The sequence below is a fragment of the Lipophrys pholis genome (genome assembly GCF_963383615.2).
Source record: "Lipophrys pholis genome assembly, chromosome: 15".
Classification (NCBI taxonomy): Eukaryota; Metazoa; Chordata; class Actinopteri; order Blenniiformes; family Blenniidae; genus Lipophrys; species Lipophrys pholis.
Genome location: NC_137642.1, coordinates 4,188,616 through 4,209,729, shown reverse-complemented (window position 1 = coordinate 4,209,729; position 21,114 = coordinate 4,188,616). Strand labels below are relative to the sequence as shown.

The window sequence follows — 21,114 nt, the reverse complement described above, 5'->3', positions numbered from 1 at the left end:
CCAGCCCCAGGACGGTGAGGTAGCTTCTGCAGGGGGGCACCGGACCTCCTCTACGCCTTCCCGTTGAGACCCCGGTTCTCCACAGAGCTGGAATTGGAGCCGGACCGGAGCGTCCCGGCTCTCCTCCCCCCGGAGACGGTCTGCCGGCACACCGCGGCCGCCATCTCGACCGTCATCGATGCGCGCCGGTCCGCAGCCCCTGAGCGCCATCGTCCACCTCGGTGCAGTTCTCGGCCGCACCACGTTCGGTAGATACGGCACCACCAATGAGGGGACACCACGATCGTCCAGCGCACCCCACCACCACCCCACCACCGTGACACAGCAGGGACAGGAAGAGGCGCCCCATGCTCCCGTGCAGCAACAGGAGAGCGTCCATCAGCTCCCGGTCCTGCTGGACGGGCTCCCACTGCAAACCGGGGAAAGTCCACGACCAGCCGAGACAACTTCTCCTCAGCTCTCTCCTCGGGAGCCGCTGCACGTCACCGTCGCGTTCACCTGCAGAGGCACTGAGACAGATTCAGAGTTCGCCAAAGTTTCAATAATCAAATTAAATACTAACCTCACACAACACCCGGAACAGTCTACAGCCCCGGGTCTCGCGCGCGTAATTGTGGTTGGTCTTTTATAGGCAGGTGGCGCAGTGATTCACATCAGGCCTTAAGGTGAAAGCCATATCGCTTCATCCCGATCCGACATTGGGGCACTACAAATTATTTACAACATTGCAAAGATATATCAGTCCTGAGCTAGATGTAAAAGTTCTCCATTTGTAATGCAGGGCTTTAAAGTGATTATGTGTGATGACAGCAGTGATTTGAATAATAGTTGGGTCTACCTATTGTTTCCTCTGGTCCTGGTCTGGTTGGGTCTACCGATTGTGTCCTCTGGTCCTGGTCTGGTTGGGTCTACCTAATGTTTCCTCTGGTCCTGGTCTGGTTGGGTCTACCTATTGTGTCCTCTGGTCCTGGTCTGGTTGGGTCTACCTATTGCTGAGAAGAAAGTTCATCACTATGGTGAAAGAGCATTGATGCTTCAAACTCCAGGTAATGGAACTGAAATACCAAGGTTGTCTTTGAGAAAACAGGAACATCACACTGCGGTCATTAAGAGCCCTGGTACTGATGTGGCAGTCGTTGCTTTAAGTCTGGAGAAAGATCTACCATGTTGGCTGTACTTTCAAACAGGAGTTTCTAACAAAACAAGAATCGTTGACTTAAGCCAATTTGACCTCACTGCATTTACAAATCTGAGTAGAAGCTTTTATCTGGACCAGTCCGCCTTTGAAGTTCTATACAAATATGTGTGCCACCTGTACGTCCAGTCATCTGCTGAAAATGTGAACAATGCAATATACAGAGCATTCTGCATGGCATCTTCAGCTTTGTCAGAACTATCCATGCCTCCCAGCATGTGACGCTCTACACCAACACTGCAAAAGGACAAACTACCAAGCAGCAATAATGAATCGTTGTCTGAAAAATATCATGTGTTCACCCTCACCCATTAGTAGTGGATGGCACATTGAGGATGGCGAGTTAACAGGGACCTGGAGGACTACAAGTCCTGCTCCTCAAGGTGTGTTGCAGTTCGTCCACTGCACCTGCCAGCAAGTCAGATGTGATCCAGACAGATGTTCACGTATGTCAACAAGACTGATTGATAGGGTGCCAGTACTGTGGATGTTCTGAAGGAAACAGAAGATATAGTGACATGAGATGATATTTCTGACAGTGATGGAGATGAACCATGAAACATCCTGTAAAAACAGTAGAAATAAAAGCCTATGAGGTCTATTAAAACAACATGAACTGTAAAGTTACAAAAGCATCTATCGTTAAAAGAAGAATGAAACTGTGTCGCTGTAAACACTGTAAATAACAAACAATGCAATTACAGCGATGTGTGTGTTTGTGTGGCAAAGTTCTCCATGGTTCATATATGACATTAGTTGAAGAAGCGTTTTTCCACAAATGTGCAAGGTTTCATGGTCTACATTTACATTTCATGGTAATAATTCCTCAAGACTTTTCTAAAATGTTATCATAAATATATAAGTGAATCAAGTATCACAGAAACTTTGTTTTTTAAACTTATACTTGTATAATAAGTATAATTCTTCTGATACATATTTAACTGCTTTGGATTTCCTGCTGGGGGGTCCAGGATCCAAGGGGAATTGATCTTTTTTTTTTCTTTACACAAATCACAGTTGAAATGCCCTCCTGGGATTATTCTGCCTTTACTTCCTTTGTCATTGTCACTGAAATGTCTTTAAACAATGTGGGCAGGGCGGCATGGCTCGGTTGGTAGAGCGCTCGTCTCCCAACTGGAAAGTAGCAACTTCAATTCCCATCTCTGCCTGCCAACATGCCGAAGTGTCCTTGGGCAAAACACTGAACTCCAAACTGCCTGGGTGAATGCAGTGAGAGAGTGAGTGGTTGGTGGTTGTTGCTGATGGTGCAGATTGCCACTAGATAGCATTGTTGGTTTGAAGATAGAGTCTGAAAGACTGGCGATGAAGTGGACTTTCAAACGTTTGTTGAACAGACAGCACCATCTAGTGGCTTCAGAAAATAAAGACAGTGTTTCATGAAGCTTCATTTGGCCATCACTCTCTGGGCAGCTGAGGCTTCAACGTCCAGTATGGACTGAATGAGTCAAGCAAAATAAAGCGTCTTTGAGTCTCCCAGAAAAAAGAGGTATATAAAAAATTCCAGTGTCGTTCATTCATGACATATTTCTGCTCAAACTATTTACGGATCTGTCAGGTTTCCAATATGTGTCCCGCCCAATGTTAAAGTCATTCCTACACCCTTGATTAGAAGAACACGTAGTAGTGGACTGTGCGTGTGTGTGTGTGTGTGTGTGTGTGTGTGTGTGTGTGTGTGTGTGTGTGTGTGTGTGTGTGTGTGTGTGTGTGTGTGTGTGTGTGTGTGTGTGTGTGGAGTGATGAGGGTGAATAATATAAAATATAGAGATTAACAATAGAATAGAATAGAATAGAATGCCTTTTATTGTCACAAAACAACTCCAGTGACAGTGCAGCAGTCAAAAAGGGCAGAATATAGTGCAAGAAGGAGGGTGGGGGGTGTAGGGGGTAAGGTGCACGGTCCAGTCCTGTGAACGGTACAGAGGGTATTTACAGGGGTACAAAGTGTATTTACAGGAGTACAGAGTACAGAGTGTATTTACAGGATAATAAGAACTATAAAAATTATATTGCACATTATGAGGTAGTCTGTAAGTAAAGTAAAGTGAAGTCAGTGCATACAAGAGTTCACAGTGGTTATGGCTTTGGGGAAAAAACTGTTTTTGAATCTGTTCGTTTTTGATCTCATGACCCTGTAGCGCCTTCCCGAGGGCAGCAGGTCAAACAGGTCAGAGCCAGGGTGGGAGCTGTCCTTGATAATGTTCGTAGCTCTGCTGAGGCAGCGGGAGGTGTAAATGTCCATCAGGGAGGGGAGAGAGCAGCCGATGATCCTCTGTGCTGCCTTTACCACTCTCTGGAGCCTCTCCCTGTCTGCAGCGGTGCAGCTGCCGTACCATACTGTAATACAGTAAGTCAGCAGGCTCTCGCTGGATGAGCGGTAGAAGGTCAGCAGCAGGTTGGAGTCCAGGTTGTACTTTTTGAGAACTCTCAGGAAGTGCAGCCGCTGCTGAGCCTTCTTGGTGATTGCAGTGATGTTCTCTGTCCAGGAGATGTTGTTGGAGATGAGGATGCCAAGGAACCGGAAAGAGTGGACCCTCTCCACACACTCGCCGTTGATGTAGAGGGGGGCTGGGTCGGTGCTGTGTTTCCTGAAGTCGACGATGATCTCTTTAGTTTTCTTGGTGTTCAGAGCGAGGTGGTTCTCTGAACACCAGTCTGTCAGCTTCCGGACCTCCTCTCTGTAGGCTGTCTCGTCCTCCCTTGAGATGAGTCCGATCACCGTAGTGTCGTCCGCGAACTTCACTATGAGGTTGTTGTTGTGGGTCGGACTGCAGTCGTAGGTGTAGAGGCAGTACAGGAGAGGGCTCAGCACACAGCCTTGTAGGGAGCCGGTACTCAGCGTGCGGGTGGAGGAGAGGTGGGGGCCGAGTCTCACTGTCTGGGGCCGGTTGGAGAGAAAGTCCTTAATCCAAGCACAAGTGAGGGGGGGGAGGCCAAGAGTGTCTAGTTTTGTGATGAGGATGTCCGGTATTATTGTATTAAAGGCAGAACTGTAGTCCACAAAGAGCATCCTGACGTAGCTCTGCTGTTGCTCCAGGTGGTGCAGAGCATGGTGGAGAGCTGCAGCGATGGCATCTTCAGTGGATCTGTTTGCCCGGTATGCGAACTGGTAGGGGTCGAGATCTTTGGGGAGATGGTCCTTAATGTGCTGTAGAACTAGCTTCTCGAAGCACTTCATGATTACCGGGGTGAGGGCCACCGGACGGTAGTCATTCAGGATGGTGACGGGAGACTTCTTCGGCACCGGGATTATTGTGGCTGATTTGAGGCAGGACGGGATGACTGCCTGGGCCAGGGAGAGGTTGAAGATCCTGGTGAAGGTGGTGGTGAGCTGGTTGGCGCATGCTCTGAGCACCTTGCCAGGAACTCCGTCTGGGCCCGCAGCTTTCCTGGGGTTCACTGTCAGGAGCACCCGCCTGACCTCGTGCTCCTGTACAGTCAGTGGAGTGGTGGGGGAGCCTGGTGGGGGTGGAGGCAGGGCTGGAGGCAGGGCTGGAACAGATGAGTGCTGCTGTGGTGTCTCGAAGCAAGCAAAGAATATATTAAGCTCTTCTGCTAGCAGCACACTCGGGTCTGCTGTTGTTACATCACAGCCTCTGAAGTTGGTGATGTGATGTATGCCCCGCCACACCTCTCGTGGGTTGTTGCTGGACAGGTGGGACTCTATTCTCAACCTGTGGTCCGCTTTAGCTTTTTTGATTCCTTTCTTCAGGTCAGCTCGAGCAGCCCTGTACAGAACTCTGTCACCTGACCTGAAGGCAGCGTCGCGGGCCCTGAGGAGTGAGCGGACCTGGCTGGTCATCCAGGGTTTGTGGTTTGGGAAAACCCGGATGATTTTGTCGACCGTCACATTCCCGATGCAGCACTTGATGTAGTCCAGTACCGTTCCTGTGTTCCGCTGCTGTTCGTTGATGGTGTTCAGCAGGAGAGAGAGCGCTGTGTTTACGTTGGCGTCGGGTGGGATGTAAACAGCCGTGACGATCACTACAGTTAGCTCTCTCGGTAGAAAAAAAGGCCGGCATCTTACAGACATGTACTCGAGGTCTGGGGAACAGTGCTGGTCTATGATTGTCCCGTTGTTACACCAGTTATCATGCACGTACATACAGAGTAGTGCAGAGTTTCTTGTCATTGAATTCAAAATAGGTAATAAAGTTTTTCTCTTCAATATTACAGTTTTTTTCAGTCGCTAACAAGCGTTTGTCCAAACAGTTGTCACATTTTCAAAACTCTAAATACAATTAGCACAGCATCGGTCTTCTGTGGCCATACCATTCACACATTTCATGTCGTTTTCACACAATATGCAGTCAGTGAACACATTTCCATAATGCTTACATTTTCTTAACAGACAAGCTATACCTCCCAACAAAACTATGGATTGTTTTTGTAGTATTTGCGAATGTTAACACACAACTTCCCACAATAGCAAAAACAAAATTCCAAACCTTAAATACAGTAGAAAAATCTCTGCTTCTGCAATGATGAGTTCAAAAACAATATATCTCAGTTGATAATAAACAAACAATTAAATAATTTACACACTGCTGATTTAGGTCTATGACCATCAACCACATGACCAGATGTCCCTCCTTGAAGCTATGGATGCTGGCTGCAGGGACATCACAGTTGATGATTGCCAAGGGTGGATCCGACATAGCTAGCGGTTCTATCCCATGTGCATCGCCTTGGATAATATCAGATGCGATGTTGATGAAAACATGTGGCCGAACCCTGAAGATCGCAGAGCTTAGCTACAGTAATTTTGTGGGAGTTTTTTTTTGTTTGTTTGTTTTTTTAGTTCTCCCTTTTTTATCTGGGCTTTTTGCAGTTGTTTTTTTGGTCAGAATGCTCTTATTTGTTTCATGGATATTTTGTTCACTGTAAGCAATACTGTAACTTTTTCTGTTCTATCATACTGTAAACAGTATTTCTACTGTACCTCCTGAAGTAAAAAGTAAAGGAAAAACATGATTTGCTTCTTACTGGAATGCTTTGAAATGTGAACATTATATGTGGACATACAGTTCCCAACCAAGAAATTTAGTGTAAAAACGGTGGATTGCATGTTCCATCCATCCATTATCTATACCGCTTATCCAATGCAGGGTCGCGGGGGGGGGGGGGGGGGGGGGGGCTGGAGCCTATCCCAGCTATTAGCAGGCGTTAGGCAGGGTACACCCCTGGACACAACGCCAGACTGTCGCAGGGATTGCATGTTTTGCATGCAAATACCTGTAAAACTGAAACATAAAACTCTATGCAGTTTTTGTAATGTCAACAATAGCAAGTATTTTGAAACCTGGTGTACTTTGATTGACTGAATGTACCTTGTGAAGTGAAAACAAGTGTTATTCTTTGACAGAGTTATTTAATTGAGTCAGATTTCCAGTGTTTTGGTAAAAGTAGTGTGTTCAGAGAAAGATATGTTCTATTTTGAAATGAAGAGTTAGTATATATCTAACAAAATGTGTTTTTGAGAAGAAAATTATCCATTTGGCCAATTGTGTTTTGTAGGTGTGAATCTGTGTTAAGAGTTCAGAAAAAGTATCTGAAGTATAGGTAAGCGCTTGTTAGCGATTGAAAAAAACTGTAATAAGAGGACAACTGTCAGAGTCAGATTAACCCCCACCTGGCAAGATTGGAGTTGTTTCACAACAGCCATTGTTAAAAAAAAATAAAAAATAGCCTACTATAAGTATATTTCCAGTTCCTGTGTTTTTTACCCACCTGCATTCTCATTCTCTTTTTACAGTGTTATTTTTGGACTAAACATACAGTGGATGCATCATAAAAAGAATAAACAGCATGTGTTGAATTTTAATGTGTGTTGTTTGCATGTAAATCCAAATGTGCTTCACAAATACCTTCATTTTCTTAAAGCAATTATACATTATCCAATCTTAATGGCTACAAATGGCATCATTCAATGCTTTAGTTTATTTAGAAAAGTAAAACAATCATCAGGTCATTTTCTGTCACATACGTTCAATTAAAATAACACGTCACTCTCAAAAACAACCTGGATGTTAAAATGTATGTATACATTTTTTTGGCTTCCACATCAAGGCACTGTACAGAAACAATTGTTCTTTAAAAGTGTTTTTGCTTGTGAATAAGCTCAAATGGAAGATGAATGTTGTAAAACATCTGTTCAGACCCGTGTGGGTCAGTCGCTGCGTGCTGGCTTTCTGGCTGATTTCTTCTCTGCAGGCTCCTGGGTGTATGGGGGTGTATTTGGGGTAATAGGGTACACCTGTGCTTGGTGTACTTTGATTCCTCCTCATCCCTTCAGACACACAGGAGGCTGGCTCCTTCTCACTCCTGGACGGGTGGATGTTCCCGCACACGTCACCCATGTGAGCTTGATGGTGCAGTCTTTTGTTGTGGTATATTCACACCCATCATCCTGGGAACCTGCCATGGTTAAAACAAAAACTAAGATACAAATGAAAAGAACACTGAAATATTACATAATATTAAAATATGTTCTGTAAGTTTTGTTTTGCCCATTTTAATGTCATCTACTTCCTTTTATGCCGGTTTAGACTTCCTGCTCTTCTTTTGAGAGTGCATCCCGCCTTGTGTTTTAGAGTCCTTTATTATTTTAACCAAGCCTTTACAGTGTTCCTGTTGCTGCTGCAGTAGTGCAGTAAACATCTCCCTCTGCTGGCTGTTGGAGCACCTGCTCGAGCTCGACATATTCTTCCTCCGTTTTCGTCTCTGCTTTTGATTTCGGCGGCATCTTGAAGTTGACAAGCGATCCAACCAGGCAGGCACAGGAAATCCAGGTGACAACAGCAAACAGCCCGGCCACAGGTGAGGCGCAGCTTGCTAGCAGCGGGTGTTGTAGCGAATTGGCCGCGGCTAACCAGTCCTCTTCAGGCTGACAACAATCCTCCAATCCACCAGACAACAGCAGAGTAAAGTTTTGTCGTCTTGAATAGCAGAAGTCTCCGATCAAAACTACACAGCTGCGGCTACACGCCGGAAGTCAACTTCAGATGAAAGTTAGCAGTTACTCGTTAATGTCGGTCTGTATTATTGTAGCGTTAGCATGAGCTGGTCACAGTACAGTTCTGAGACAGTGGTGCTGATCCAGTGTCCAGTTAATTCCTGTAAAGGCCCCTTCATTCTCCCTTTTTGGACCCATAAGAATAATGAGAAAATTCGGCAGTGACGTCAGCCAGCTGCCGAAAAAAAAGCTTTTCAGCAGGACTGCTCATACTCCGATAAGAAACTGCCGAACTCGCAGGCCACGCCCCTTGACGCTGTTGCCCAATTAAATCTTGATGAGTTCAGTTAACATTTGGATGAGACAGCGATAGGGTGCGACAGTGGCGGAGAGAGTACTTTTCCACTTTACAATTTCTGAATTATTCCCCACATTTTGCCCCTTTTCACCTTTTCCACAGAGTCTGGATTCTCCTTGTTTTTCTTTTCATCCTGACGTGGTCCAACACTTTTCCATGAACTTCTGATTTCACATTGTTGAACTTGCAGGATTTAATGTTTTCATCAAGATGAACTGTTGTGCTGCAGTGTGTGTTTCTTCATGTGATTCCACTGCTGCACTTGGTGGAAATGATATTTCCAACCTGAGGCTACACACACACACACACACACACACACACACACACACACACACACACACACACACACACACACACACACACACACACACACACACACACACACACACACACACACACACACACACACACACACACACACACACACACACACACTAAAAGCTGCTCATGATTTCCCCAAAACCCACCTGGATGCATTCATTTTCATTTGATCTATTTTCCTATTTTCCTCTCTGTTTGAGTGTCTGAAAATCTTTTTCTTTTGTTTCACTTTAAAAAGTGAACTTAACAAACAGTGGAGTCAGTCTATATTAAACACAATGAATTCTACATGGTTTTGGCAACAGACTAGAAATGTGTGCTGAGAAGAGTCGGCTGAGTCTTGAATAGAAATTCAGAATCTATAATGAAAGTTCATTACATAATAATATATTGACATGCATAATGTAATAACTGCTCATACTAAGACAAAACTGATGCATGATCCTAATTTTTAACGTGTGTTGTGTGAAGAGCCATAACATTACGACCAGCTGTTCAATATTGTGCCGGTCTATCGTCTGCTGCAGTAACGCCTCTGAACTGTGGAGCCATGAACTCTCCTCGGCCTCTGGACCGCCGTTCTGCTATCTGGAACCAAGATGTTTGTCTACGATCAGGGGGTGGAATTCAAAATAAAAGCATCAAGACCCAGGATCATATGGACTGGGAGTCATGACAGTGCAAGAAACATTGTTCTGATTGTCCATCTGCTGAGCATGTGCAGAACAATGAGTTCTATGGCTGTGGGCGCAGCATTTCAGAAAGTTGCATTTTTCTCGTTTCCACAGAGTCGGAGTAAGAGCATTTTCAAAAAGTTCTACCTCGTGAGCCGTTTTCATGTAAACGGACACCCAAAAGAGAAAGAAAGTTCACATGCAGGATGCCGTCTCTCGAGCACCGGAATCTGACACAAGTGCTTTAGAACCTGGAAGTTTTGATTTTTCCTTTCTTCTTCAGTTTTGAGACAAAATGGATCCGATGTTTTGATCAGGACTCCTGACAGTGGTCATAATGTTATCACCGATTGGTCTTTTTTTTTTTCCATCACTGGGTTGGCAATAAGTCGACACCACCACCGTTCCAAAAAGCCGTGATCTTCCTCCACACAGTCTTTTATTTGTAAATAATAAAAATGAACTCTTGAATATAAAACATACACATCAGTAGAGCCACATCTGTTATACAAACAAGAACTGTTGCAGTGAATACTTCGTCTTTCTTCTAGAATCTGTGGTTTGGGAGTGGGGGAGCCATGGGCTGTAAACAATCAGTATACCTGGAGTAATACTGACAAAGGAAAGGGCAGTCGGCCATACCGCCAAGGGCAGGGGAGGGGAGGGGAGGGGAAGGGGGAGGGGGGGCTTCAACGAAAACATCAGCAAAATATGTCTGCAAAACCAGATTTCTCATCGGCTTTAGAGTCCAGTCCAAACCAAACCAATAGTAACCAACAGAGGGGGGGAGGGGGGCTGAAAGGAGAAAACCAAACTGTTCCGATTGGTTCCGCTTCATTTTCTGCAACCAGGGAGAAAAATAAATGCCTGCTAGCGCCCCCTCCTGGCTCGCTGCCGCTCAGCGGCTCGAGCGCCGGTCGCAGGATTAGGAATGTCTGCTAAGTTTGTTCATAACTGAAGCTGAAGCCGCTCGTCCTGATTTGTATGTACAAGGTGTGTTTGAGTGTGTGTGTGTGTGTGTGTGTGTGTGTGTGTGTGTGTGTGTGTGGTGACGGGTGTTCAGTCAGATACACTCTGTTTTATATTCATATATCTATATCTTTATAATTTCTGTCAAACTCATAACGATACTTCATATACATTTAGCTGTTATACACACATTCTCTATCTGTCTCTAGCCCCGACTGTCGTAAACTACGGTTCAGACGTCTACATCCTGGGATTACGCCGGGGGGGCTCGAGGAAGCTCAGTACTACAGAACAGCACTGCGGTTCGAAGAACAAAATGGAAGGAAAGACCACCTTCTTCCTCTTTTTTTGGACACTTCCTAATGTGGATATTTAGACCCAGAGCGGTGGGCGTGGCCTGGGTGGAGTTGACCCCTCCCCCTTCCCGCTATTGGTCCGCTCCGGTGAGGGGGCGGAGGATGGCTTGGCTTTTCTTGGTTTGTATTCATATTCAGTACGAGCAAACTGTACAAGAACATGCAACATACAAGCTGGCCTAAAAGTATGTGGAACTAACACACATAAGTCTAGACTTTGTTTTCTTTTTTTGTTTGTTTTTCTTTTTTTCAAAATCGTTCCTTAAATTTGTCTTTCGAGTTTACAAAAAAAGGTAGAGGAAAGAGAATGGAAGAAAACAAAACGGAACGAAAGAAAGAAACGTGCATGCAGCTTGGGGGGGGGGTCTAGGGTAAACCCCCGAGTCATGCTGCTTCCTCCTACAGGTGGAAGTTTGAGGGGGTCGGGGGTGGGAGGGTCAGGATGGGGGGTGAAAGCGACGGTTCTTCGCTCGATACCCAAACGCACACAGAGGGAGGTTGCGCCTGAAGGTACCATTCTGAAATCTGAGCGAAACCAAGACTAAAACTCAAAACATGATCCTCAAAAGGTTTAAGGTAAAAGTGTGTCGATCGTTGATTTGGCCTCTGATTTATTTCTTCCCTGCTTGTTCTGACACAGAAAAGCGTTCAAACTCTTCTTGTGCTTCCTTTTCACACCGAGGTGAACAATGTGCACGTGCTGCTGCCTTCTCCTGCCGACTAGCTAAACCTCCTAACTCCACGCTCGCGCCGCTGCATCCTAGCTCTGCTCTGATTGGCTGCACGAGAAGCGGGCGGGGTGAAGGACGGAAACCTGCTGCAGCTCAGAGGAGAACACAAAGAAAGCAAAGCGGTGAAAACAAAACGGCGTCAGGAGGAGGAAGAGGGGAAGGTGTGAGACGTGATTGTCGGACTCCAGCTAAGCTCTGATTGGCTAGTTCTGTCTCTCCCTCTCTCTCGTTCGCTCTCTCTCGTTCCCTGTCTCTCCGTCTGGCTTCTTATTGGCTGACCGAGGGCTCCTGGGCGTCGTCCTCCGGGCGTGCTCGCGCCCTCTGCTCAGTTGTGGTCCAGTAGCTGTGGTCCATTGAGGGGTGGAGGGGGGAGTGGGCGGCTGCCGTCGGGTCACTAGGACCGAACGCCCGGCGGCGGTCCTGAGCTGTCCAGTGACGTCTGAGACGCCAACCGTGTGAGCGGAGCTAACGTAGGGTCCACCAGTGAGGAAGGCGGGAACAGTTTGTACCAGCCAATCACCGTGCTGGAGAGGTCCAGCTCCTCCAATAAGATCTGTGCTACACCCATGAAACATTTATGGTCCAATCGTCCATAATCGCCCCACACTATCACCTGCAGGACAGAAAACAGTGACGTCAGTGGGACAAGATGAGCTCAGACCTGGGTTTTATTTGAGTGTGTGTGTGTGTGTGTGTGTGTGTGTGGGGGGGGGGGGGGGGGGGGGGGGTTGTTTTTGTCTGCGTGTATTTATTTATTGGTTTGTATGTATGTATGTATGTATTTTACTCACTGCAATTGCATGAAATCTTCAGGGATTATTTGTCATAATCAAAGGACAAATCAATTAGATTTTGGGACGTTAACAGTTAACATTTTAAGACTAAATCCCCAAAAACTGTGAAAAACTCTCCCATACAAAGTGGATATGAGAGGCCCCTCATGGAGATCAAAGGAGATCAGCGTATGTTGGTCCTCATTATGGTAGATTCCACAGTGATGGAGCTCCCTCACCTACCTAGGTAGCAGCTATATGAGCTAACGGCTATTATGCTAGTGATGCTAACTTGGTTCCGCAAAGAAATGTGGCGTTGGCGAAGGTCTGCGCTCTATCGAGGTGCCCGTTCGAAATGTGTTTGTAGATTTTTTTAAAGATCAGGCATTTAGACATTGACGTTGATTATTTCTGAAGCACCAACCATTCAGTGGATGGTGGTGATGGGGGCGGGGGTGGTGGTAGGGGGGAGCCATTACCTGAAGCACCTTGCCCTGCGGACTCTCATCAAAGAGCAGATGCTGCTGGTAGAGCGGCTCTAGGGTCTTGCGTGCAATCTTGGTTTTCTTTTTGGCTTTACATGTTCCGTTGTCCAGCAGGTACACCTTCACGTAGGGAGCTGGGGACGGAGACGGACGGGAGAAAAGTGGGAGTAAAGAGTCTGGGGGTCGCTGACTTAGTGCTGGTCTGAACATGACCTGGTGGGACCGAGTGTTACCTGGGAGGGATTTGGAGCCTGGTTTAGATGTAAGGCCTCGTGCCCTGATCACCTCCACCTCCAGCTGGCCTTTCTTATCCATCAGACCGATCTGAACGTCACCTGTGAGGTACCAGAGGTCAAAACTGAGTGTGCAAATAGAAAACTAGGGAAAACTGTGATAAACTACTGAAAAGACTCTAACCAAGTGCCAGAAAGTTCGAGCTACTTCAAATAAAAACCTTCTCTTTTGCTTCCCTTTTGCATTTGTACCATAAAACGGCAAATCAAGCTCGTGACGTATCGAAAAAAACTACACCTTCAATCTGAAGTCCTACAAAATGATGCCTTATTGGCGATTAAAATGTTTGATACTTTTGATGGACCTTAAACATGAAAGTCTTTCAACTAGAGCTGCATTTGATGGAAGGGTTTCAATAAAATAATGGAAAACAGATGAGCCCTCGAAGCAAGTCAGATTTGAAACAACAGAAATGCTTAAATTCTCCATTTGAAAGCCAAAGGAAGACAACTAAATGAGCTTTCAGTCAGAAGGCCCAAAGATCCTTTAAGTGCTGCTTGAAATTCGGGGATGTTCCTGAAGCGTATCCATCATTAGGTCGTACTGTGCCTGTTGTATCTTCAAATGAACTTCATAAAAAACAAAAACATGTGTATGGAACAATCTGTGGACTCACCCATGGCAGGCGTCGCCAGCGTTTGCCGGCCAACCAGCTGCCCGGGACCGAGCCCATCCAGGAAGTCGCTGAACTGACTGTCGGCACCCAAACGCATCCCTGAGAAGATCAAACTGACACACAAACCAAATCACTCGCTGTATTCTTCACAATGTGACATCACGTCAATAAACATCCCAGTGGATTGATGCGTCATTGCTAGTAAACGTTAGGAATCCAGAGGTGGGTTTGTTCACTCAGTTCTGTACTTCTGAATGGACCACAGGACCTTACTTCCTCCATCGTCCTCAACTGGCATGAGGAAGTGCTGCAGTGACGAGTGGGTTCCCACACTGGACTGAAATAAAGGGCTGGTGCCTACAGACTGTCCGCCATCCTCTTGTACACATGAATAAAGAGGACCACTTGGTGTGTTTCCAGGAATGTTGTCTTTTGTTACCCACTAATATGTCACGGCTTGGGAATTCTACTGTTTTTGGCGTTTTGTTCAAAATTTGCAGGAATCTGCCAGCTAAACAACCGAATCCGAGAGTTGTGTTTTCTTGTGGACTGATTTTTACAGTTTTGATGGTTTTTGATTTATTAAACAAAATTAGTGACACAAGAAATTATTTGGATTCTGAATTGACTCGATTGAGCAGCTAAGATCTGCCAAAGGGTAAACAAAAGGTGGGAACCCTCCAACACTTCGGGGATGCAAACGCTGGCGGATAACAGGCAGGGACCTCAAGCACCAGATTTTCCAGACTATTGAGCGCACCTGGATATAAACTGCACTGGCAAAAAGAAGAAAAAAAAAAGAAGAAAAAAGTACATATATAGGCCGCACGTGACTATAAGCCGCAGCTGTCCACGTTGTGACAGGGCAGGAATTTCACCGCTCATGTTTTGATCAATTCCCGCAAATCTCAGAAATACATAATCATCAAGGGTTTTATCTCTGCTGATCAAGTATTTCATTGCTTATTTGCTGATTGTGATTCAGAGGAGGAACATTTCTCAGCCACGGAGTCCAGCAGGGCGGCGATACGTGATGCACCTGAACACATCACTTACGGCCGTCAGCTGCTGGAGTTCTGGACCACAGAAAGCAGCATGAGACGAGGTCATGAAGATCAGAAATATCACTTTCAGGGCAAGTTTTGGAGAAGCAGAGGCTCAAAACAGCATTTATCTTATATGTGGAGGTAGAATCTGATGGCATGAAGCCTGTTAACCTGTAATAATCCATACATTCGCCACGTCATTGTGTAAGGGTTCAAAGTGTGTGAAAAAAGTAGCAGCTTATAATCTGGAAATTAAAGTAAATGTTTTCTGGACTCTGGGCGGAAACCTGAGCACCTTGAGAAAACAGTCCAGCCACACACACACGAACGCACGAACGCACGCACGCACGCACGCACACACACACATACCGTATAGTTCCCAATAGAAGATTCCGCCACTTTCAAAGATGTGGAGCGTATAAACCTCACTACTCAATAATATGCGATGTTTTGCAGTGGGCGCAAAAATGCAGAAACAACCGTCAATTTAAGTTTTTTCAAGTGTTTTTCTCCTTAACACCGGTCCACCGGGGGCTGGGCTCACGCCGCGGGTAGAGGAAGCCGTCACCCCCTCGCCGTCCATGTTAGTGCCTCTGGACGTGTGCAGGGCCCTTCTCGCCATTTTATTCTTAACACCGTCTTTCAAGACTGCCACAGCAAATCTGGATATGCGCGGTCTTTGTCGACACGACTCTCGTGTCGACAAAGAAAACATGTAATCACCGTATTTTACAGAACGTTTGAACCTGCGCTCACATATTCCCAATAGACGCACACCCCGAAGCCGGCACTCGCGCACTGCGCTTCTATTTGGAACTATATGGTACACATACATATACATATTAAATGTTCCTTTTGCTAGTGAAACAGCATCATTCCCCTCAGGTAGTTGATCCTAACCGTCCCCTCAAGACTGCCTCTAGGAAACACTGATGGACAGGACTGAATCTAACTTTGACGCCTCAACCCCGCCCAGTGGGCCCAAGTTGTAGTATCGAGTGCATTAAGACAGGAGGTGTTGGAGGCCTTGTATGGTGTAGGCATACGTACTTCCCCTCAGAGCTGTAGCTGTTCATGCTGCCATCGGTGGACTCTCTGCTGGCCTGCCGGTTCATGGCCGATCCCCCCCGTGGATACTCGACTGCCATTCCTGTCTCTACGCTCCTCTGGATGCTGCTGCTGCCCCCCTTCGACGCCTTCTTACCTGCTGATGCTTCTGTCCAAACACAGAGAAACTGAAGTGAGCTGCAGGTCTTTGCAGCTGGTTTGAAAACTTGAAGGTGTCAGGCATCCCTTCACCTCCCCAGGAATCTGAATGACCCTGTTTTTTATGACATTCAAAAGTTTGCACAAATTGATGACCCATGCAAAACTACATTCCAGTGTGACCTCACCAACATCTTTTTAAAAAGCACAGATTTGAAAACCTTGTAATCTTTGGAGCTGAAAAGAGAATTTCAAGCCATTTTAGATGATGAGGTCACGACAGGATGAACCTTCAAATGCTGCACAATATTTCACTCCTTTATTTCAATGTAGATAGATAGAAGATACTTTATTCAATGTACATATGGCAAAAGACTGAAGCGATAAATTATGGTCACTCTATGAACACTGTGGTTTTTACTCACTAAAGCTACGTCACGCTGCACAAGGAAGATCAAACCAGACAAGAAAAGAAAACCAGGCAGGAAATAAGCAAAGAAAATGCATCGTCAATCAGTAAGTGGCCACTGCCCTGAAGTCCGACATTAAAAATACAAACGTCACTGAGAAGTTAAATAAAGCGATGAAAAAAACAAAAAACAAAAACCTCGAAGCAACTAAAGCATAAAGACAGTAAAATGATCTATGTAGGAGTTTGTTTGTATAGCAATGTCGTTATCCTGATATGTTAACCTGATATTGTGCAGAGATGTAAAGCTAAAACGTGGGAGAGCTGGAAAAAACAAAATGCTGAATTGTAAAGGAAGAGTTCAGCTCGTTTAAAAAAACCTGCTGCTTGTTGGCTTCAATATAGAATTTCATCCAAAATAAGAAGGAAATTCCACCTTCAGAGTAAGAACGATCAAACTACTGAGATTATTTTGGATTGGTTGGAGCAGGTTTCCGTCCGAACTGAACCGGCCTTCATGGTGAAGGAGGAGGGTGGAGTAAGGAAGCGTGCCAGAGACAGAGTTCAGGAAGTGCTGGGAACATTCACCTTTCTAACCAAACTACTGCTCCACTCTTCCTGGAGCTTGTCTTGCCTGTCCGTCTACATTCAGCCTATTTTATCTCTTTATGTGACTGAAGAAACAAAGAAGTGAGCTGAAGCGTCTATTTCTAATGTGGGACGGTCTGCCTGCATGCTGTGTGACCTGTTAGCTGAACTGTTGTGTCTCCTCAAGTGTCTGACTACCTGCCTTTTGCTTTACCTTTCTGCCTGTTCGCCGCCTTACCCGCCGCCTCTGAAATAACACACACACACACACACACACATATAACAACATCAAAGCCAATACACAACAACAACAACATCACACTGGGTTTAAAATGGCTCCTTCACTTCATAGTCTTTACTCTTTACATAAGAGCTGAATCCATGGTGGGAATGTTCACTGTTGTTTTCATTATAATAATTGCTGATGCAAACGGGGAAATTCTTGTTTTAGCATCTCTACACTGCCGTCCTCTCTCTTTTGGAACAAATCACTGCTGTTTCACTGTTTTACAGCCGTCATGAGACAAAGAAAGACTAAAACATAACTCGTTTTAAAAAAAATATTTCAACCTCGATCAGCATGGTCGTAAATGCAGTCCAATTACCTCACTGTTCAAAAGGGCGTTCCACAAGGTTCTACACTAGAACCACTTCTCTTCTCTACTTTTAGTAATGATTGAGCTCAGGTCTGCTCTTTACGTTCAGTCTGTTTGTATGGTAATGACGCCATCATTTATATTTCTAAATCAGATTTGACTTTGATGCAAACCTTCATTGAACAAGAAGAAATGCTGTTACATGCGTTTAGTTTAATAATGAAGAAAATACTGGCTCTTAAAAATATTTTTTTTAATAGTTTTTTACCCCTTTTTCTCAAGTTGCAAACTGTAAAGCTCTTTAAGCTGAATTCTTCGTATGAAATATGCTGGATATATAAAGTTATTATGACTATTGTTTAATATGTGAGAAAAGCCTAGTTGCTACGGTAGCAGCAAGCATATTCCACCAGATAAAAATGTGCTGCAAGAGCTGATCATTAGCTCTCTGCTGAAGTCTTAATCAAGTGTCATGTTTGTTTTTGATCAGCGAGGTGAGCTGAAGAGAGCGAGCACCGATGCTAGCCTCAGTTTTAGATCTGGACGAAAAAAATGAAGATCCCTCTGTGTTTCCCGCCACTTTGGAATGTTTACAACCCACAAAGAGTGCACACCCTGAACATCTGACTCGTTTAGGTTAATCCTTCTCTTGTCGTCTTTAAGTCTGAAATTGATGGTAGAAGGCTAACTATCATGTTCCCATGACTCAGCGGTTCATGTCGCTCAGAGGAAGCTGCACCTCAAAACGGTACAATCAGTGTCACTTTACATCACCTGCAACACACTTTAAGCTACGCCCATGGCTAGTTGGTCTCTACACTACTGCCGCCACTTACTCGCTCTCTCACGCACAGGGACAACTGCTACGTAGCATTAGTTATGCACAAACTGATTCCATTCTAATTCATAATTAAGACATTAAATGCACTTCTTTTGGACTATATTCAGAAGTTTACTGAAAAATGTGACTGATAAAAGCTTCTTAGCGTGATCTAAAGTGTACGTACTTCAGGTAGACATCCACATTAGGGTTAGGGTTAGGGGTTAGGGTTAGGGTTAGCCCTAACCCTTACCCTAACCCTAACCCGTTAAAAAGACGAGTTGGCATGGTCAGCAGGGATCCTTTTCAAGAAAGAGTTGAATATTGTTGTTCTGCTTTAGTTTCTTTAGAGCCAGCTTCCCGGCAGATCTGCTCAAAACAGGTCTTCAAATCATCTTTCAAGCTAACTTTTGTGCAGAATCTGCCGAATGCAAAGTCCCTGAATGAGTTAGCAGACGATACGAAACAGACAGGATGCTTTCAGTGGTGGCCAATCTCCTTGGCAAAGTTATCTATTTAGAGGAATTACACTAATGGTTACTCTATGATTGGATTGTTGAGAAGATTCCAGGGCAGACATTCATTCTGGTGATGATACGTCACCATTAACAGAAAGGCAAGAGGTTTCAAAACCAACAGAAGCGACAGGAAGCGGGTCAGAGTTGTCAGGTTGGTCCGACCTGTCTGGCTGAGCTGCGACGTGCTACGGCTCCGTCTGGACGGCAGGATGGCGACCACACGCTGGCTCAGGCTCGAGCGCCGCTTCTTGATGCCGCTGCCCAGGCTTCCGAGTGCCGTGTCCGATTGGCTGCCGTCGGCGTGCTCCATGCCGTAGATCTCGCCGCTCACGCTGGTGCTCTTTATCATGTGGCGGCCTGACGCACGCATGGCTCGGCTGCTCGCCGCCCAAAACACAAGTAACAAGTGAAGTTCAGATGAGGCTCACGACATCGACGGGGTCTGACCCAGCCTGTTGGGGGCCAGGATTTAAAACCACAGTGCTTCACAGTACGTAAAGGGTTTCCTGATAGAGGAGGACACAGGCAGCTTAACGCTAAGCACTGAGCTAACCCTGAAGACATCCCCAGACAAAAAGACAAAGAGAAATACTTTCATTTGAAATATGACACCAACAATACAATAAAAGCTCTAATGACAAAAAGTAGCTAAAACTGTAAGTCTACAAGCTTAAAACCAACAAAATGGCTTTAAATGGTTAAAAAATGGAACATTAGAAATTGCTAAAAGATATTACTAGAAGTGGCTAAATGCAGAAAAATTACTTAAATCACTAAAATGAACTTAGGAGCTAAACAATAGCCAAAAATGGAAATTAGTAAAAATAGCAAAAACAACTCTGACAAAGACTAAAAAATGTCAACATAGTTTGTTGTCAGGTAAAACTGCTAAAAACAGGTAAAGGAGAAAACATCAGCAATTCCTCATTTTAGTTAAACATTTGGTAAAATATGAAAGCAAAACATGAACTATCCAGAAATGAGAAAAACCATAAAAACGGTTCAAATACTTAAAATAATTACAATAGCTTAAAAATGTTAAACAGCTAAGAGTGCTTGAAATGTCTAAAAAAAAACCACACAAAATGAGGTAAAAGCGTTAAACATTTGAAGTAATATCTACTGTTAACAATTGCTTTTTTTTATTTTATTTTAAACCTGCTTTTCAGCCCCAGATGGATTTTATTTGGTGAAAGCAGCTCAGTGGGGGGTTGCCTCATGTAATATCATGTAATATCATGTAATGTAATGTAAAGTTATGTAATACGATGTAATATATTGTGATGCGATGTGATGTGTGTGCACCTGAAGCGTCCCCGGGGTCTCTCTGACTGGATGGACATGTAGCTGGTGCTACTGATGCGAGAGGCACTGCTGGTTCGAGAGATGGCTGACACGTCGCTGACATCACTGTCCGAGGACTTGTGGGAAACGTTTTCGCTGCTCCGCCTCTGGTCCTTGTAGAGCTGCAGGAACACACAGTCATACGTCAGGCATCAGTACAGATCGAATGAAGAACCTGATGGTCGGGAAAAAGTCTAACTAGCAGAAGAACAAGGAGCTTTAGGGTCATTAGATAGATAGATAGATAGATAGATAGATAGATAGATAGATAGATAGATAGACGAACATTATTGTCAATCTGACAATTTGGTGATCCTCACTGCCTTTAACAGGCAACGTTTTTCTGCCAAGTCCCCTATTTGTGGCAATGAGACCCTGATGATCTTCTCGACGGCCCTCATCACTCTCTTCAATGCTTTCCGGTCGGAGGCGGTGCTGTTGTCGCGCCATAGAGAGACGCTGCTGGTCACACTCTGTATGGCTCCTCTGTACAAGGCAGTGTCCATGATGTAAAGTGGGGTGTGCACTGGCTGTTTCTTCCTGAAGTCAATTACCAGTTCTTTGGTTTTTTTGACATTCAGGGTCAGTTTGTTCCCATCACACCACTCCACAAAGGCCTTTACTTCCTCTCTGTAGTCCTCCTCATCCCCTCGGTTGAGACTCACCACTGTCGTGTTGTCTGCATACTTTATGATGTGGTTTGTGCTGAACTTTGAACTATGCCCAACAGTCGTGGGTCATCAGAGTGAAGAGGAGGGAACTCAGAACGCAGTCTGTGGAGCACCTGTGCTCAGTGAGATGGTCTCAGACTTGTTGTTCCCTCCCCGACATACTGAGGCCTG

At 45.1% G+C, this 21,114-nt stretch overlaps 1 pseudogene across 1 annotated transcript in view; it reads right to left on the bottom strand.

The window, feature by feature from the left end:
* Positions 1-11,096: 11,096 nt before the first annotated feature.
* Positions 11,097-21,114, bottom strand: part of LOC308120728 (regulating synaptic membrane exocytosis protein 1-like) — a 94,330-nt pseudogene continuing 84,312 nt past the window's right edge. The window contains exons 27-34 of the transcript in view: positions 20,234-20,394; positions 19,091-19,305; positions 17,209-17,241; positions 15,842-16,007; positions 13,746-13,858; positions 13,069-13,170; positions 12,830-12,969; positions 11,097-12,190 (exon numbers count right to left, since the gene is read on the bottom strand). The product of the transcript in view is annotated as a regulating synaptic membrane exocytosis protein 1-like (transcript). The remainder of the gene's footprint in view (positions 12,191-12,829; positions 12,970-13,068; positions 13,171-13,745; positions 13,859-15,841; positions 16,008-17,208; positions 17,242-19,090; positions 19,306-20,233; positions 20,395-21,114) is intronic.